Below are 21,868 nucleotides of genomic sequence, written 5' to 3' on the forward strand. Positions count from 1 at the left end.
TTGAAAGCCAGCTCTTTAACTAACTCCTTATGCCCCTTTTCCTCAGATGAACCACAGAGATGGCCCCGGTGGACAGGGAGTGGCGCAGAGGATGAGAGAGTTTGGCACAGTCAGACATTGCCACAGGGCTCCCGTCCCCTTGTAATCCACGTATTGCTTGCCAGTGCCAGTCACTAAAGGACTCTCAGTCTTCTGGAAACTGCGCTCTCCTTTGGAAATCATGTTCTGTCTTATATATTACTTCCATTTCTGCTTTGCTATATTTATTTATTTCCTATATCTACTTTGGGGTCACTCCTTAAAGCCAGTGGCCAAATGCTTTGAGCAGCCTTTGATAAAGAAGTTACTCAGTGCATGTAGGTATCCTAGCTAGTCATGGACTTGATTACTTAAAAAAATTGAATCATGATGGAATAACAATTATGACTTTTGTGCACCATGATGTCAGAAAAGGAGAACGCCATTCTGCATTTTCTACACCTTATTTTTGATAAAAATTCAAGGCTTCCTAGTTCCCGGTACAAAACACTGTTGATTTAAGACACTAAATGAGCTATGCTGTCAGATAAGATTTGTTGACATTTCACACTGTCTTTAGAATAATTTATAACCAGCACATAGTTCAGGGGGAAAATATCATGATTAAAATTTAGATTCACCATAAATTAAAAAATGATTGCTTTGGTTGTAGTACATTAGATTATCAGAACAAGTAACTATTTGTATTTTAAAATATGACACACCAATGCCAAGTGATATCTTTACATAACTCTTGGGTTTGATAGGATGGGCTTTGATTTAAAAAGGAGTGCATTGTAAGTAAAAAAATATCACTACAAATATTTATATGTTTAAATATTAGACACATATATCACAATAAATGTTTCAAACACACAAACATAAATATATCCTAGTTCCATACTCAAAGATAAATATTATTGCTGTACAGATACTATATTTGGGAGTTCTATTATGACTGATAACAATATTAAAAATACACCATTTATGGTTTGCATTATCAACTCTGTTCTTAATATCTGGTAAATGCTTTGCTCGTTAAAAAAGGAAATTATTTCTCATCTCAAGTAAAACTGCATGTAGTGTATTCAAAAGTTTGTTGAAAACTAACAAGTTTATCACAAACTTCTAGGCTGTGTTGAATCTTCCATTACTAGCTAATGATCATCTCAGAAATCATGTCCTCCATCTCTTTCTTGCACTTCCTTCTGGAGGTATAACCTAAATTATTCGTCAGACAAAGTAGGGTTTCTCTTCAATAAGTTTTTTTGAAAGAATGCAGACATATTTTATTATACCATTCATAATATTAAAAAGTACCGCAAAGAATTTTATGTTTACTAGTTCAAAATGGTCAAATATTCAGAATTTCATATAGTTCAACCTAATGTTATTCTAGGCAGATTGTAATGTTCCTAATAAAAGTCACTTGTGAGACAAATACCGGGAAGTTGATCTTTTCTGAATTTCTTCATTATGGCTAAAATATAAAACATTAGACCTTCAATAGCAAATGAAAGGCAAGACTGAAAGTTTAGATATTCTCTAAATGTGAACGATAGATAGATAGATAGATAGATAGATAGATAGATAGATAGATAGATAGATAGATAGATAGATAGATACATAGATAGATAGGTAGATAGATAGATAGATAGATCATACTATAATATTTTCTGAGAGATTAATTTATATCTAAATTAAATTTCTAGAAGCAGTCATAAGAATCCAAAGATATATACTTACCTGGCAGGGGAGATACCATGATCACGAAGGTGGTTTTCCCAGGGCGAGGCTTATCCATTGCACTCCGGATGTGCTGACCCCTGCGATTTCCCCAAATGTGGGAAACTCGACTGCATAATTTGTGGTAGTGGGGGACTGCGTTCGCGCTCTCCCCTGAAAAAAAGAATCCAAAGATATTTGCCAGACTATAAAACAGTGCCCTTCTTATCATTATTTTGGCTTAGGAATTAATTCTTTTAGAAAAAAAGTTAAACTATAAGGAGATTGTTATTTTCAAATGAAATCATTAATAAATATTTTCAATTTCTCTGGGGTTTTTTTTAACCATGTAATATAGTAGATATGAAGAGGCAGAGCTGACAACTGTACCTATTGTTGTCAATAGGTACAACAATACCATTCACTACTTTTTAAGATTGTATTGTGTCCCTGGAATCAAAAAGTTCAACTATGATTAGATTAAAGAGATAAATCAGGCAACGAGAAAGGATGCAACAGACATAAGATGCTTTATAAGTTGTATTTATTTTGTCCCAAGGGAATGCAAGCCGGACCCCTTCTAATAAGGGTAGACTAGCCGAGCTTCTCAGGACCTCCTCCCATTATGGGGAAGAGAGTCTCCAGTGATGGAAGAGATCTCCACGTGATTTGTTCGTTTGTTTTTACTATGTTTTTACTACTCGTCGGTGCTACCTTAGACAAGAGCAATTGTATACACAAACACAGCACAGCAATAGGTATTGTCTTGCATGACACAATGATTTTTATACATGATTTCAAGGATCATGCAATTCTTTTTTCTGATTATAACGTTCTTCAGATTAAGAAAAAACAGAGGTGATTTACTCTCACTCTACAGATGAAAACTCATTGAGAGAGATTTCAGGGCTTGCCCCCACGGCACAAAGACGACGGTGAAACGCGCTATGGAATTTATGGCACCTCGGCACAGGACTGGATCCAACAAATCAATCCCGATAAAACTCTGCTTTTCGAGACTATATTTTTCAAATAAAATCTCATTCAGAAGGCCTGTTGTTGAAATATTAAAAGGAGCTGCTGCAGGTCAAAATGAAGCCACACTGCAGCCCTCACTTTGCGAACACGTCTGTATCTCCATGTCTTCTCTGCGTCTGTATCGCCCTCTCCTGCTCCGGAACACCAGTCTGTCCTTCCTCTTCGGGGCTGCCCCTCTGCTTCACCCAGCATGATGTCCATCTGCAGAAGCTGGCCTCTTCTGACAACATACCCAAAGTATATCAGATGGAGTCTTACCATTCTTGCCTCTAAGGAGCACTCTGGCTGTACTTCTTCCAACACAGACTTATTTGTTATTATGACAGTCCATGGTACTTCAATATTCTTCTCCAGCACCATAATTCAAATGAGTCAATTCTTCTTTGGTCTTCCTAATTCAATGTCCAACTTTCACATGCTATGGGAAAATTCAAAATATAACCTTTATCATAGAAACAACCAGAGGCTTCATGATACAATTTTGCAAGACCAACCTCATTCACTGGAAATACCATTATCAATAACATAAATGATAGTTATGTTAGACCACAGACCATACACCTTTCCTGATGAAATACACAGGATTTAATTGACCACAATTGTGGAAAGAGGCTACGGAGAGGAGCAATATAATCCATCAACCAGGAACCAACTGCAGAACAGACCAGTGATTGCTGATAAGCAAGTTCAAGCTGAAACTGAAGAAAATTGAAATGTGTCACAAGAACCAACGAATGTTTGTGAGTATTCATCAGTTGAATTTAGAGACCTTTTCAAGAATAAAGCTGATGCACTGGATACTAATGGCTAAGTGCCAGACAAGGGGTAGGATAGCATTTAGGAAATGAAGACCGCCAAAGAGAAAGAGAAAGGACAGCCAAAAAGGACTCAGATGGGACTCCGGAACTTGCCCTTGAATGTAGACTAGCTAAAGTTAATGAAGTAAAAGAGTTCAACAGAGATTTCCATTCAGACAAGAAAGACAAATTAAATATGATAATGAAAGTTGAAAAAAATATATAAAAATGAAAGTTTTAGAAAACTGGAGTTAGAAGATCAAAAGAAAATAAAACCCTAGGAATTTGCAAGCTGAAAAAAATTTCTGAAAAAATATCAAGTCTCTAGTAGCCACATTGAAGAATTCTAAGAAGATGGAAGGAATTTTTTTTTAAATCACTGTACTACCAAGAATTTGTAAACTTTCAACCATTTCAGGTGGTGGCATATGAAAAAGAATTAATGATATGAAAAGAAGTCCTATCTACACCGAAGGCACTGGTTAAAAGAAATCAAAGACTACAGCTTTTCACATTGATTGTAATTCAATATAAATTAAATTTTAAAATCCTCACAACTAGACAGATAGACAACATGATAAGCAGAGAAAAGATTGAAATTGTCAAGGATTTCATTTTACACATGAAAATTAATCAATAATTAAAGCCCATGAAAGCAGGAGTCAAGAAGTCAAATGGCTTTTTGCAAAAGGCAAATCTGCTACATAGACCTCTTTTAGGTGTTAAAGAGCAAGGGTGTCAGTTTAAGGACTAAATTGCAACTGAACTAAGCTCTGGGATTTTCCATTGTCTCATATGCCTGTGCAAGTTGGACAATGAATAAAGACGACCAGAAGAGGTGATGCATTTGAAATATGTTGACAAAGCGTATTGAATATATCATGGACTTTCAGAAGAAACAAGCAAATCTGTCTTGGAAGAAGAACAGTGATGTGAAGATGGTGAGATAGTAGGTCATGGGGTTTGGACATGTGATCAGAGGGACTAATCCCTATAGAAGGGCATCATGCTTGGAGGAGACAGGACTAGGGAGAGGGGCAGTCATTATAAGGAGACAGGACTAGGGAGAGGAGCAGTCATTATAAGGAGACAGGACTAGGGAGAGGAGCAGTCATTATAAGGAGACAGGACTAGGGAGTGGAGCAGTCATTATAAGGAGACAGGACTAGGGAGTGGAGCAGTCATTATAAGGAGACAGGACTAGGGAGTGGAGCAGTCATTACAAGGAGGAGACAGGACTAGGGAGTGCTCCTTGCTGCTTTTGATATGGTCGCTATGAGTCAGAATGAACTCAATGGCACCCAACAATAATAAGCACAGTCACTTTTATTTAAATGTGTGCTTTTTATATCTAGACTTCAAGAAATGCGTTGGAATCTATGTCTGCAATGATAAACATACTAGACAAGTATCCATTTGCATGGAATTAAATTTTTGGGGAGAAACAGAATTGAGACAGGCATTGTGTCTACTTGACTGACCACTCTATCTGCTGGAACTAGTACAGTGCCTGGTATATAAGAAGAGAAGATAAATATAATTTGATTGAATTAACTTATTTTGTAAAAACCAATTACTTAATCACAACTCTGCTAAGGGCTCTCAGGGACACTTACACAATGCTAGAAGAAAACACAAAAAAAGAGGTCGAATGTATGAGTAAGGATCCGAGTGTTTCCCTGATAAGTGACTTTCTTATTCATGGGTGCTACAAAAGATAGAAATGGAAAGGAAAAAGGAACATGGTTGTTTGGGGATTTTGCTTACATATACTCTCTAGTTTTTTTATAATGATATTGACTGCGTTGTGTTAGCCTGGGTTGACTAGAGAAACAAATCCAGAGACAATTGTACATGTATGAGAAACAGGTTTATATACAAGTGCAATTGAATACTGAAAAAACATCCCAGCCCAGTGCGGATCAAGTCTATGAATCCGATATCAGCCATATGTCCGACATCAATCTATAAATTCCTCTTCACACTCACACAACATATGCAATGATGCGGAATGCAGGATGATCACAGGCCAGTGGGTAGAAACTCTTGTGGATCCAGTGGCTGTACAAGCATCTCAGTGCTGGCAGGTGTCTCTATGGGGCTCCTCCTGCTCAGAGCACTAGCATAGCTCCATGTGTCTTGTCAATGGAAAAGGTTTGCAGGGAGTGAGCCTGTGTCCCACCTCCAGCAAGCTATTTATCTCTTAGAGCCTCCAAATGAGGTCATCAAGCTGCGACCTGATTGACAGGCTAAACTCCACCCCTTCACTCTTAATCCTCTCAAATTGACAACAGCTTAACCACCACACAACTAAACATATAAATTGAAGCAAGTGCTATAAAGAAAATTTTCTGACCACTGGGGGAGCTTTTAATAAAGATGTTAAGGAACAATGGGCCAAATCCCATTCAGAAAGGTGTCATTTAATAAATAGCTTGAACAAGTGGTAAATGAATTAATAAAAGTTTATAAATAAATTAAGAGAACTTTTCATCATCTCTAAAATTAGATCTTCATTTACCCGCTTATTATAAAAAGTAAGGAATAGTTAAATTAAGCTGTCTTAAATTCAGTTTAAAACAAGGCAATAAATAATCACACAAAAACAAAGTGAGACTCCTTGGGCAGCACTACCACAGATCAGGCATCAACAAATCAGGGTGGTAAACGATGTTATTATTAATTATTAATTGTTACAAGCAGGTAAGTAAAATATAGCTTCTTCTGTAAACTATGTAATAATAGTTCTCTCATAAGATTATTTTTAGAATTAAATTAGAAAATGTAAGTAAAGCATATATCACTGTGCTTGGAAAATATCTTTTATCAAAATTAGCACGTTCATAGTTACACGTACCTAAATATATGTTACCTAGGTAAGTACAAAGACGAATAGCATCAATGAAATTAACGTGGTGGGAAAAGAAAGAGTTACCATTCATTTGGAAGGGTGGGCTGTGTATTCCAAAGTTTCCATAGGAAACATAAAGCCAACAGAAGAAGAACTGGAATGAACCAATGACAATGAACTGTAATGCTCACAGCAAAATGTCTGCGCGAAACTGCCCTCCTAGCACAACCACAGATGTCCTCGTTGTTATCAGTTGACGGTAAACTGATTCCATTGGATGGCATCTTCATGTATGCAAGAGAATCGATCCATGGGAGTTTCAAGGTTCTGTCCCTGCCTAAGTAGATCACCAGAGCTGTCTTCTGAGACTCCTCTGAGTGGGTCTGCATGTAATTAATAGTCCAGTGCTTAATCCTTTGCACCACTCGTGGACTCTGGAAGAGGTTCTTACCACTCAAAAACTGCAAACCAAGAGATCCCAATTTTATACTGAAATCAGAGAATTACACCCAGAAGGCAAAAATCTAATGAACTATTATTTTATTTGTGGTCTGAGAAAGATTTCAAGTATATGAGTAACAAAAAGATGCCCATTTAGCAACAGAAAACTCACTGCATCTCCTTTCACAATGCATAACACTAGCTCTAGGTGGCATGAATTGGACAATTTACACTGGAAAACTAAGCAATCTCTCTATGCATTAAGATGGGCCGTTTTAATATCAAGATGAATAGAGAGTTTTTGTAGCTCAAAAATTATGGCGTTGAAGCTTTAGCAGTTAAAGAGACAGTTTAAGAGACCGCACAGAGTAAAAACAACAAAGAGATAATTAAGCTGTGGGCCTGAATGTCTTTTTAGTATTTGTGCAATGATATCTTATTAGAAAAGTAAATCAGATGGGCTTACGGAAGTACATAATAAATGCACAAACATTGTGGAATTATTAATACAAATCTAAACAGGAATGTCTTTTTTTATTGTGACGTCTCCATGAGGAAAGTGCCAGAGAAAGAGCAAAGCTGGTCAGACGCCATAAGCCTGTTAAAATGATCACTTAGCGTTTGCTGCACACATAGATGGTGGAATAAAATGCTTCTTGGATTTTATTGGTTCAATCTATCCAGAATCATAAGTATGCAATCAGGTGTGTTTCAGGATATTGCATTTTAAAATAGCATTCCTATTTTATTTGCCTAATCTCTTATTACCCTCCAAATTGGTTATTTGTGCACTTGACATGCACAATATATAACCGCATGGTTTCTTCTCTGTGTTCTGTAAACAGTACAAACAAAGGAAACAATTTAGAACCATCAACTAAATATTAAGTCACAGTCACTGAGTCTATTCCAACTCCTCGACACCCTACACGACAGGGTAGAGCTGCCCTTGTGGCTTTCTGAGACTGTAACTGTTTACGAGAGTGAAATTTCTCATCTTTCTCCTAAATATTGAAAACATAATTCAAAATTAAGGAAATAGGTCCCATGTATACAAAATATCTGACATTATCTTTCCCTGGAGGCAACATAAATTCTAACAGCAAAAGCATATCTAAATTCAATTACTGCATTCAATCACATATTAGAGTAGACTGATAAGACAATGATTGATAGGGCCAATTCAGATATAAATCTCACTTTCACCCAAATTTTAGCATAAAGCTCAGATGTAAAAACATTCTTAAGGTGAATCACATACAATATTGTTGCAATATTCTCGTTTATGAAAATCACCAAAAATGGGGTAACAAATAAATTATAAACATAAATAAAAGTATATACTTAAAAATTGCATATATTACCAAGTAAAAGAGGAGTTTGGGAACTTGTTTATCACGTTTGATTAAAGAGAATATCTTGCCAGAAATCCCCAGTGGCCCTTCTGTATTATTTTATAATAATGTTACTAATATTTCTTGTTGTAAAAGATTTCACATTAAAATTTTTTAAATTATTTCATTGGTATGGTTCAGAACATACACAGCAAAACCTGCACTGATGTGATCATTTCTACAGGCATCATTCCTACTATCCTTCTCTGATTTGTTACTCCCAGTTGGGATGCACCCACTGTCCTTCAAGGGCCTAGCTAGTCCTTTAAATGGCTGCTTTCTATTTGAACACAACCCCGTGGCCACTGAGCTGATCCCAACTCATCAGGACTCTACCGGACAGAATAAACTGCTCTACAGAGTTGCCAAGACTAACTCTCTACCAGAACGACAGTTTCATCTTTCTCTCTCAAACCAGCTGGTGAGTTTGAACTCCTGATCTTGTGGTTAGAAGATTTGCGGTTAACCCAATATGCCATCTGTTTGCCTTTAAGCTCGTATAGAAAAGGGCATAGATAGGGCTCAAAGCCGACATTTGATACTAGCTAAGCTAAACTATTTGGGGAGATATTTTAGGTTAAAAGTTTAGCGATTAGCTAGAATGAAGGTTTCAGGGATTCATCCAACCTTCTTGGTTCTAAGAAGTGTAAAGTTTATGAGAATTTGAAATTTTGTTCTACATTCCCCTTTTCATTGGGATTCTTAAATACAATCTCTGATCAAGATGTTCGGTAAGAGTAGCTGCATCCCATTAAGCTCCTCAGCTCTCAAGGCAAAGGAATCATGTATTCATGGAGGCAATTAACTAAATATTTTTACCATCTTTCTGTTCTTGGCTGCTTCTTTCTCTGTGCTTCCATTTGAATAGAAACTGATTGTTGCATCTTGGATAGCCATTTACAAGCTTTTAAGACCCCATGAACTGTGCAAATAGCTAGAAGATAAGACAGAAGTACTGAATTTGTTTTTAAGTCAAATGATTGGGGTGCCCGATGAAATCATAACCCCTAATCTCCAAGTCAAAGAACAAAATCCAATGAGGCTTTTTTGTTGACATAAGCAGCCTCAGTAGCTATTCCTTTGGCCTCTGTTATAAATATATTTATCACACGCTTTTTTTTGCTTGTGATGAACTTGTTTGTCACATTTCACTTTTACATTTCCTTCTTTTTTTAGCTATGTTTTTAGCCAACTTTTACCAATTCAACTTATTACAGGTTTGTAGTTTATTGACAGTAATTACAATTATCTGGCAACCCCATCCTTAGTCGATGTGATATTTCCATCACCATTACTTCTCCCCCCACTCTCTCACGTCTGTTGTCAAGTGCCATAAAGTTCCTTCCAACTCACAGTGATAGCATGTGTAGCTTCTAGAATGCAGCACTTCCCAGACCAGGGACATCTTTATAGTCAGTGCTATGGCTGAACAGACAAGGCAATCCTGTAGGGTTTAACATGAGCAAAGAGGTGGCTCCGGGACAGGTTTGTTCTCCACACTTACTCGACTCTGTGCTGCACAATGACTCTGGGATGTTGTACTAAGTGAACAAGGCAACATATTGGAGGAAGACTCGCCAACAAGCCACGGTATGTACACAACACGGATTGCTTGCTGAAAGCAAGGAAGACTCGAAGGATTTCGTGATGAAGATCAACTACAATAGTCTTTATTAGGGATTACAGCTCAGCAGGAAGAAAACGAAAATCTTGACAATCGGACCAGCCAATAACATCATCATAAATGGAAAAAATATCCAAGTGATCAAGAAGGCTGCAGTCAAGAAATGGATGACCTACTGCACTGAACAAATCAGGTGCAAAGAACTGCTTCGAGGAATTCAAATGTAAGATGTTACTTTGAGCATGAAGGCCTGCCTGATGTGAGTCAGGGCACTTCAATCGCCTCATTTGCATGTGAAAGCTGGGCAATGAAGAAGAAAGAAAGAAAAAGAGTCCATGTCTTTGAATTAGGCTGTAGATGGAGAATATTGAAAATACTGTGCATTGCCAAAAGAATGAACACATTTGCCACGGAACAAGTTCAGCCAAAAGTTTCCTTAGAAGTTAGGACACAAGACCTAATTTCATCGACTTTGGACATGTCATTAGGAGAAGGATATCGGGAGTGGAAAAGTGGTTAAGTACTTATGAAACAGAGGAAGACCTCCAATTAGACTGACACACTAGCTGCGTCAACGGACTCAACCACAGCCATGATTGTAAAGATGGCCCGGTACAGGGAAGGGTTGTGTTTGTTTTACATAGTGTTGCAGTGAGTCAAAATCAACTTAACAGTGTGTAAAAGCAACATCAAAGAAACTAAGGAAAGGGACAGTTACATATAAAGAATGGCAACAATTTAAGTGTGGATCAAGAATGGAGTGTTTGGGGAGAATGGTAAGTGAGTTACGATTGAGCATCCTTTTATGGCTAGCATAGAATAAACCTCAACTTTAACATCACACTGCCTGGGTGGTGCTCTAAAAGTTATTTAAGTATGTGGTGCTTCATTATGTACAATAGGTATAATAATTCTTTTGACCTCATTAAGTTAAGGATATTAACTGAGCTACAAGAGGGAGTTCTTAGAAAATCTATTAAAATATATTTAATTTAAAATATGTATCTATTGTAAATATACTATGAGTAGTCTTGCAGGTCTTCACACAAAGAGGGGCCACCTAATAACTGGGATATGGGGCTCCAGGAGAGGGCCTGGCATAGTCAGATTTGTTTTTTAGAAAGATTACTTTGTCTAGAGTGCTAGGAGAGAAACTGATGAGAAGAGCACTAGTTCAGAGGACATTTCAACTGCGAAGATGAGGTTCTAGAGTAAGGCAAGGAGACTGGATACATTTTAGAATTTGGGTAGCAATGAATAGCACCTATTTCTACTGCCATGAAGAGTGTGCCTGTAAAACCAACGTCTCCATCTTTCAATCTTTGTAAATGTATTATGTGGAGATGGTGCTTTATTATTTAAATGATAATTCTCTTTTTTAAGGTTGAAGAGTTTTTATATGTTTATTAGCCTGTTTTTTTCATGCCTGTTTATGTGTTTTTATTTGTTTCCACTTTTATATTGGAAACTATGCTTTTCCTACCTTTTTATGAGTTATTTATATATGAATGATCTTAACTTTTGAATGCCCTGTTTCCAAGATTAAAAGCAGCACAGGGTAGGCAAAGGTAATCAATTAACTTGATTATTAATATGCCAAGAAGAAACAGGAATGGGAAGCCATACAGAAGGGGATCGTGTAGAAAAGCTACATCCAATAATGAATGGTACTCTTAGTATTTTTATGGAATCTAAAAATAGTCTGAGGAAAAAAGTCTACTTTCACTGGAAGAAAAGAAATAACAAAAGATCAGGGCAGACACAGAAGTGAAACAGAAAAAAAAAGTAGAATTAATCATCAAAACTAGATATTACTTCTTTGAAAGAATCTGTAAAATTGGCAAACCACTTCCTAAATTGACAAATGAAACGTATAAAATAGGCAAATAACCAAAATAAGATATGAGAATAGTGGTGTCACAATAGAACCAAATTTAAAAGGATTATAACAGAATATTAAGAAAAATTATACTCCAACAAATTAAAAAACTTGGAATAGACAAATTTCTAGATTAACACCCCTTATCTAAACTAATTCAAACTTAGATAGAAAGTTTTGATAGACATATATACAAAGAATAAATAGAAGTCCCTTAAAAAATTTTAACTACAGCCTCACAATAACAGCAAAATAGTCCCAGATTAAGTGTCTGGACCACAGAATCTTACCAAATATTCAGAGAAGAGTTTACACCTATGCTGCTCAAACTGTTTCCAAAATCAGAAAGTAATGAATACTCGATAATTCATTCTATGAACCTGGACCAACCCTGATAACAAAGTAAAATAAAAACTACACTAAAAATAATTATAGGCTAGTATCTCATGAATATAGAAAGAATAATTCTCAATAAAATGCTAGCCATTGAAATTTAATGCCATATAAGAAAAAAATAATGCATTCAAATCAAGTGGAATTGATACTAGTGATGGTATCGATATATATGAATGGTTTGACATTAGAAAATCAATCAACATAAGTCACCATATAATAAAACCAAGGAGAATTGCAAGATCTGATCAATTGGTGCAGAAATAGAATTTGATAAAACCCAATACCCTTTCCAAATAAAAATTCCCAGAAATTCTACAGCATAATTAAGAACATATATATGAAATCAACAGCCACCATTGGTTTCAATGCAGAGAGACTAACAGCATCCCCTTTGAGAATGGGATAAAGACAATGATGCGATCTACCACTACTGTTATTCAATATTGTACTGTAAATCATAACAACAGAAATAGGGCAAAAAGGGGAAGCACAAGTCATTCAAATTGTTAAGGAAGATAACTTTGTTTGTAGATGGCATGATCTTAGACATAGTAAATCCCAGAAACTCCACTAGAAAGATAATGGAACAAATAGAAGGATTCGGCAAAATAGCAAGGCAAAATTTTAAGGCAAAAATCCGATCTATTCGTTTACACCAACAATGAGAACTCCAAACAGGAAGCTAGGAAGACAACAATTATAACCTCAAATCAGGGAACTAATAAAATTTAAGATACAAAATCAGGAAGATAATACCATTTATGCTTCCAAATGGACGAAATATCTAGTAATTCAATCAGGCATGCAAAAGACTTACACAAAGAAAATACAACTGCAAGAAACCAAAAGAGACCTACATAAATGGGAAAAAGCATACCATGATCATGATTAGGCAGTGAAACTGTCAATATGACACAAAGCAGCCTCTATGTAGACATATAATGTAATTACAGTATAAAATTCAATAGTATTCTTTAATGAAATGGGGAAAATTAATCCATAACTTTACATGATGAGGAAAAAGAGTCCAGATAGTTCAACAGCAATGAAAAGGAAGAATAAACTAGGAGGACTCACATTTTTAAATCTCAGGACAGTCACTGTAGTCAAAACAACCTAGTACTGCTACAACAAACACACGCACCAATGAAACACAACTAAGAGTTCAGAACTAAATCCTCCTACCTGTGAACTTCTGCACTTCAACAAGGGGACAGATTCAACTTAATGGAGAAGAGATAGTCTATTTAAAAAGTGGTGCTGGCCGCTAAATTGAATATTTGCAGTAAAATGAAACAAAACTCATATCTCATGCCATGAATGAAAAGTAACTCAAAATAAAACAAAGACCTAAGTCTTAAAGCAAAAATTATAAAGCTGATGGAAGCAAAAATAAAGGGAGGTCAAGAATCCTAATGTATGGCATAAATATGAGGAGGTACTCGCCAAAAACCAGATTGCAATGGGCAAAGTGGAGCTTTTGCAGTACGTATTTTTCCTGGGAGGAGAAGACAGAGCAACTTCCTCTGAGTTAATGCACCCAGTGGCATCACCTGGGAAGGTTCTCTGGTCACAATGAATTTTTTCATAAAAACAGTTTTGCTCGAGCCTCATTTTTTGTGATGGTCAATTTAGAGCAGCATGTGGCTGTGAAATGTTGGTTCCTGCTCATGAAAATATGCTGCAGAAACTGTGTGATGTTGAACACAGCTTATAAGGACAATTCAAGTATATTGAGTGGTTTTCTCATTTCAAAAAAAGGTAAAATATTGATTGATAACAAACCTCATCTGTATGACCGTCAACCTCCCAAATGAATGAAAATGTCAACTTGTAGTGCATTTGGAGTTCATTCCACCAGGTCAGACCGTTAATCGAACTTTCTATTTAGAGGTTCTGAAAAGATTGAGTAACAGTGGCAGACAGGGTCCTGCTTTTGCACCATGACAACGCTCATGGTCATGCAGCCATCTCAGTGTCTCAGTTATTGGCCCAAAACAGCATGCCTCTCTTGCCCCACACACCGTACTCACCTGACCTTGCTCCATGCGACTTTTTTTGATTATGCAAATGAAGAGGGACATGAAAGGACAGTTATTCGATGATATAGAAGAGGTGAAGAAAAAAATGAGGGAAGTGTTCTCAGCCAACCAAACATGAGTTTGAAAATTTCCCAAGGATGGAATAGCAGATTTGACAAATGTATTAAAGTGTAATGGAGAGTACTTTGAAGGTGACAAGGTCATTTTGTTTTTGCTTTTTTTAAAAACTAAATACATAACTTTGAAAAAAATTCTGGTATTTTGGGGGGTTACCCCCTGTAGAATATCAAAGATAACTAAAACACAAACAATAAAAGATAAAATAGATAACTAGAAACCTCTCCCCAAATCAAATACTTATGCTAATAAAAATACTTTACAAAAAAATGAAAGAGAATCTACGGGCGCTGTTGAAGTGAGTGGGGATTTTTAGATGACACATCTGACAGGAGCTTGATCTCTAAAATTTATAGAAAACCTTAACACCTCAACAACAACAAAAAAGACAAATAATCCAATTAAAACACAGGAAAGGATATGAATAAATATTTCACACAAGAAGGTGAAATATCTATTCAAATTCTTTGGAAGATAGCAAAGACATAAGGAGATGCTCATACTAACTAGCCTTTGGAACAGTGGTTCTCAACCTTCCTAATGCTGCAACCCTTTGATACAGTTCCTCATGTTGTGGTGACACCCCAACCATCACATTATTTTCATTGCTGCTTCATAACTATCATTTTGCTACTGTTATGAATCGGGCAACCTCTGTGAAAGGGTTGTTCGACCCCACTGGTAAGTGTACAATGGTAAACCATGATGGAAAATGGAGTGACCCATCCTCAGAGGCTATAAATAGCATTGCCATACAATCCAGCAGCCCCACACTTACATAACGTATATACTCTGGTGAAATAGTAACTGTGCCACAAGTGTCCATCAGTAGATAAATGGATAAAAAATGATGGTACATGTATTATTAAATAATGATGATGAATCTAAGAAACATCTCACAGTCCAGATGAATCTGGAAGACATTATATTGAGTAAGATAAGTCAATCACAAAAGGCAAAGATTGTATGAGATCATTCATATAAGAATTCAAGATGTTACATGTGGAAAGAAACATTATTTGATGGTTTCCAAAGATGGGTTAATCTAGGTAGACTAGAAAGGCAAAATTCATAAACACTCAAATTTTATGAGTTTTATATAAAGGGTAATTGTACTTTAAGCATCCCAACCTAGTCCAGCTGAAGCCCGTAAGTCTTATATTAGCCCATATGCCCGACATTGATCTACAAAGTCCTCCTCTATCTCACAAAACACACACAATGATGCCGACTGCAGGAGGAAAGCCGAGTCAGTGAATGCGTAAGCATCTCAGCTCTGGCAGGGGTCTCCACACGGCTGCTCCGGCACCCAGGGCTGCATCAGGGTAGGTCTATGTGGCTTCTCCTTGGGGATGTCTCACAGGAAGTGAGCCTTGCCAGCTGAGGCAGAGAACTCACTAAGGCAGCTGCAACTGGTCCGACCATCAGAAAGCAAGAAACCAGACAGGTGAGGTTTGCCGAGTCATTTATCTCTCTGACCTTCAATTAATCCCACATGTGCCAGGTTAGCACAATAAACCTTAATTATGACAGAAGCCTAACTACATAGTAGACAGAGGTTAATTCTGGTGAAGAGGAAGGCAATACACACTACATATTCTGTAGTGTAATGGAAGTCAGTACATGACCAAGACAAAAGAACAAGACACTTCAAGGTATGCAGAAATAATAAACAAATAGAGTAAATATTAGACTACATACAAACCAGCAACAACAGTAATAACAATCAGTGCTGAGAGGATATAGAAATAGATATGTATGCTAAATAGATGCATAAATTAATGCAAGACCACACCCATGGTCACATATATGTATAATTATAGATTTGTCTATACATAATTATATACCCTACATGAATATTCATATGCTGGAAAAACTCAAAAAATATTATCTCTGAGTTTCCAGTTCATACATGCATGAGTTTATTCCAAAGAAAACATGTCTTTGTAATCAACGGATGGCTGCCAACAAGTTCTGTCAGTAATAAGTATCTCATTAAGCGTTAGGTAATTACGGTGTTCGCAAAAAGAGACCCAGACAAACCATTGATTTCTCAGGAGTCCTGCTGGACCACTGGAATCCAAATATGTAATCATGATAGATTTTCTCAAAGAAAACAGGATGGTCCTGTGGTCTCAAAGAACACAGGATTATGTAATATTATATAATTATTATTATTATAATAATTAGGCACTATTTTTCAGAAAACTTAAAAAAGGAACAAGAAAACTTGTGCAGAGAATGTTTTCCCTGTCACAACATCTGATCAATCTTTGACAATTTATCAGGTAACAAAGGCTGACCTTTGAGAATTTCCTTGGAAAACCTTACCCAGTCCACTTCCGACCCTAATTTCGATCCTTCAGATTTCTTTTGGTTCTTCAAACTCAAAGAACATTAAAAAGAAATGCAATGTAATTCCATATGACAGAGTGTAAATAAAAAAGCTTAAAATTCTGGTGGGAAGCACTAGAGAGATGGAAATGTCACCTTCAGAAATGTATTCATAAACTTAAGTGGAGGCTATGTCAAGAAACAAAAGCTTTGATTTTGGGTGTTTTTTGTTAAATAAACCTGTCTCTGATATTGTGAGCCCTGGTGGGATACAAACGCTTTTAATCTTGCTCTGGTGCGTAATAGGAAGCACGGCTATGGAAACATTTAGATTTAATCGAACTCTCATCCAATTAAGGTACTGGGTTCAAAAATTAAGAACAATATCACAGAAGACATTGAGATCAATTGGAATAGAATAGTACCAAAACAATGCTCTATATCCTACTTTTGTAACTAGTGTCTAGGACCACAAAAGCACACCCTGCCCCCCACCCCACAATGAGGCTCCCAATTCTACCTTACAAATCCGGCCAGACCAGAGGATGTGCACTGGTACAGATAGGAACTGGAAACACAGGGAAACCAGGTCAGGCCAACCCCTCAGGATCAGTGGTGAGAGTGGCGATGCCAGGAAGGTGATGGGAAGGGAGGCGAGAAAGAGGGAACAGATTACAAGGATCTGCATATGGTCTCCTCCCTCTGGGGATGGAAGGCGGAGAAGTGGGTGAGAGGAGACATCAGACAGGGTAAGATATGACAAAATACAAAATAATAATAATTTACAAGTTATTGTGGGCTGATGGGGGTGGGGTAGGGGGAGGGAGGGGAAAAATAAGGAGCAGACACCAAGGACTCAAGTAGAAAGCAAATGTTTTAAGAATAATGAGGAAATAAATGCACAGATGTGACTGACACAATGGATGGATGCGTGGATTATGATAAGAGTTGTAGGAGCTCCCAATAAAGTGAGTTAATTAAAGAAACAAAAATAATTTTTAAAAATAAGCTTGAAACTGGCCTTTCTAAGATACAGCTCTTGGTCTTTTCTCACCTGCAACGAAGGAGAGTGCATAACTGAGGCTCACGGAGTCATTTATCCAAAGCACTAATGGATCCTAGGACCCACAGCCTCCTCTCACTTTCAACCCGAATAACTACACGATGCCTGGTTCTCTCTGTTGACTGTTCTGACAAGGGATACAGTGGAAGGCCTCTTATTGAATGTAGAACAAAACTTCATTTCATGCATATGATTTTAAGCTGAATTTACTGGTATTGTTGGGACTGAAGGGACCCCTAAGACAATTAGTCTTTGGTGCTCTTCCAACAAGGAACTAAAACCCCTCCCAGAGGCCAGCATTCGACCAAATAATAGCCTGACCTATAAAATAAACAATAACACTTATGAGAAATGTGTTCCATAGAACAATAACAACACTAGACCGAAAAATCAGTATTTTCCATAAAACAAAGAGAGCAGGAGGATAGACAAATTGGATCAATGTAAATGGGAAACCGAGGGTGGAAATTGGGAGAAAGAGTGGGCATTCTACTCCCATAAATGGTCTCAGAAACCCACAGAGGGTCACTGTGAGTCAACATTGACTCAATGACAGGGATTTGGATTTGGGTTTGAGGGTGGAAACAACTGGGTGCTAACATATTGTGGAAATTGTAACCAATGCCATAGAACTATCTGGGTATGAATTATTGACTAAAACCCTACTTTACTTTGCAGTATAAACTTCCCCTATAGCACAATAAAATGTTTTTCAAATATTCAGAAGAGTATATTTCCTTTGGAGATAATATGAAGACTCCCTTCATCATGCTTCAAGGTCAGTGGAGAAGATAAACAGACTTTGCCCCAGGGAACAAGCAACTATGCATTTCCCTGGTTAAGACGATTCCCATGAGTTTGTATAAGTTAAAATTGTCTGCTCTGTTGGGGCTTCTAATTGATTGTTTCTGATATATTGAAAAATGATTTTAAATAATTTCACAAGATTTTTAGAAATTGTGAGTTGTTCAATTGATTGACTTGAGTATTAATGGTGATTTTAATTATTATATCTTTATAAGGGATGTATTGTTTAGATACATAATGATCAGACAGAATTTTTTCTTTTAGGAAGTCATTAATAAACATTAATAAACATTAGAACAAAATCTACTGGCATCAAGTCCATTCTAACTTGTAACTACCCTGGTGGACAGAGTGGACATGCCCATAAAACTTCCACAGCTTTGCAGATGCATATTGCCACACCTGCCCCCTGTGGAGCTGCTGGTGGGTTTGAACTGTCAACCTTTTAGATAACAGATAAGCACTGAGCTTATTAACTTAAAGATTATTAAATTACATTTTAAGTACTTTGATTATCCTTGAAATATGAATGCCTTATCTCTAGCTACATTTCAAATAGGCTGTCTGAGAGCTATATATATTACCTCGAAGTATCACACATTTCCATAGCATTTACCCACAAACAAATGTTATTGAATCCGTTAAATATACAAAATATGCATCTAATGAGAAAACTTTTCCAAATGCTAATAAAATCTAAAGATTTCAAATGGAACCTTGAGCAATATGAATTGTTCTGGCCCCATTTAGCTTCACAACTCCAGAGACAAATGAAAAATTCCAAACAGTAGCAAAAATGTGTTTTGTCCAGATAAAATAAGAATATGCATGTGCTCACATACTCATGTTTTGAAACTTTAAGCCCTTGGAAAAATACTTCATTATTCACTATATTTTTGTATAAAAGGAATTTGTTCATTCTATATGGTTGAGTGAAAAAAGATAGCTAAGCAATGTGTTCCCTAGGTGACTCCAAATGGTTAAGCACTTAACGATTACCTGCCAGGTTGACTGTTTGAATGCCCCGCCCCCGCCCCACCCCTGAAGGGGCCTTAGAAGACGTGTCTACAGACCTGCTTCTGAATGGTCACTGTCTTAACAACCATAGAGAGCAGTTGTGCACTGTACACATGGGGTAACCATGAGTTGAATCAACTCAGCAACAAACCACAAGAGAGCCATTTTATTTTGAGAACACTTTTTAACTACAATATAACAGTACTATAGCTCAGTATATTTCCATTATCCACAGCTAACACCAGTTTCCTTTTTTCAGAAAACAGGTTGCCAATTTCAGATGAGCTCAAGAATTGTTAAGTGCCGTCAGGTCAGTTCAGACTCATAGCAACTGTGCATGACAGAAAGAAACACAGCCCACTCCTGCGCCAGCTCCACGATTGTTGTTTGAACCCATTGTGGCAGCCACTGTGCCAACCCATTTATTTGAGGATTAATCCTCTTTTTGTGCTACTCTTCTTCAGTAAGCATGATGCCCTTTTCCAGGGCCTGGTCTCTCCTGCTAACGGGGCCAAGGTGCTTGGGACAAAGTCTCACCATCCTCGCTCATAGCAGCGTTCTGCCTTTGCCTCTTCCAACGCAGGTTTGTTGGCTTCCTAGGTAGTCCCTACTAGAGCAAGACCCACTTGTATAACTCAATTTATTCCAAATTCATGTCCACACACAGAAAAGTTTCAGAACTTAAGGTATTTTTCCCATAAGAAAATATGGAAACAAAATAATTGGTTTAGAGACCCCAAAATTACACTTGTAACTTCCTTTCTCCAGGTCCTTAAAACACTATGGAGGCTTTTGTCCTTCTCATGTATCACTCTATTGGGATACATTCTCTCCATCAAGTTCTTTCTGGTTTATCCAAATTAACAGTAAATTTACAACTGCTTTGATGGTCTGGGTTCTTTGTTTCAGAGTTAACAATTTCACACCATCCACTAACTTAGCCACTTTAATCACATTTCTTTTTCAAAAATCTTGATAATGTTGACTTAGCCATGTTGTATTCAGCAGCCAAATCAGACAAGGGAGCCTGATTCAAGTTCCACAAGGATTTCTTTCTTTAACTCTATTGTGTTTTCCTCTTAGTTTAGTTTTTCTCATAGCTTTACTGCTGGGATCACTTTCTTTGGAGACTTGGTTACATTGTTTTATACAAATAAAGAGGGGAAAGCACAATGACAAAAGTGTTAATGCACCAACACAGCACTCTATGTTGTCTGAACGAGAGTGGCAGTGACACTGAAGCACCATCGCTTTGTATCCAAGATGAGATGAGATGGACTCACTTTCCGCCTGTACACATTTTTGAAGTCGGATTTTTGGTTTCACTATGGAGTAAAGTTATGAACAACTAGCAGATTATTTTTCAAACTTTGCGGTTCAAGTAGTGGAAAATTTGAGCTTGCAGTTCAACAATGGAATTATCACTGTATTTTCAATATCCTTCACCAGCAATACAGTTCAAAGACATCCATTTTTCAGTGGTCTTCCTTCTTTAGTGCCCAACTTTCACATTTATATCAAGCAATTAAAAATACCGCAGCTTGAATCAGGCTCACTGGAGCCCTCAAAATGATATCTTTTCTCTTTAGCACTTCAAAAAGATTTTGTGTCAGAGATTTATCCAATGCAAGGTACTGTTTTATTTCTTGACTACTGAGCATTGAGTGTGAACGTAAGCAGGTTGAAATCCTTGATAACTTCATTCTTTTCTCCATGCATCATGACATTACTGATTAGTCCATTTTAAAGGATCTAGGTTTTCGTTACATTGAGTTGCAATCCAAGGGAAAGGCTATAATCCGTGATAATCATCAGTCCTCCTCACTTTCAGCAAGAAAACTTGGTCCTCTGTATATCAATGTTTATTGATAATCCTTTTTCCAATACTGATGTCTCATTCTTCTTTAGAGTCCACCTTCTTGGATTATTTTCTCAGCATACAGATTGAATAAATATGGTGAGATGATACAACCCCGATGCACAATGTTCCTGCATTTAAACCATGCAATATTTCCATAGTGTGTTTGAACGATTGCCTTTTGGTCCATGTAACGTTCTTCATGAGAACAACAAAGTGTTCAGAAACTCCATTCTTCTCCAGGCATTCCACAGTTTGTTGTGATGCACACAGTCAAACGCCTTTCCATAGCCCATTAAGCACAAGTCAACAGCTTTCTGGTATTCTCTACTTTAAACCAAGATCCATCTGATGTCAGCAATCATATCTCTTGTTACACATCATCTTCTGAATCCAGCCTGAACGGTACATATGCAACCTCTGTTGAATGATCTTCAGTAAAATTTTACTTGCATGTGATATGAATG

At 37.0% G+C, this 21,868-nt stretch overlaps 1 non-coding gene across 1 annotated transcript; it reads left to right on the top strand.

Annotated features, from left to right (window-relative positions):
* The first annotated feature begins 1,756 nt into the window (after positions 1-1,756).
* LOC142426941 (U1 spliceosomal RNA) lies at positions 1,757-1,920 on the top strand. The gene has a single exon (XR_012779806.1). It is a non-coding gene; the product is annotated as a U1 spliceosomal RNA (small nuclear RNA).
* The last annotated feature ends 19,948 nt before the right edge of the window (positions 1,921-21,868 follow it).

The sequence above is a fragment of the Tenrec ecaudatus genome, chromosome 14, assembly GCF_050624435.1.
Source record: "Tenrec ecaudatus isolate mTenEca1 chromosome 14, mTenEca1.hap1, whole genome shotgun sequence".
Lineage (NCBI taxonomy): Eukaryota > Metazoa > Chordata > Mammalia > Afrosoricida > Tenrecidae > Tenrec > Tenrec ecaudatus.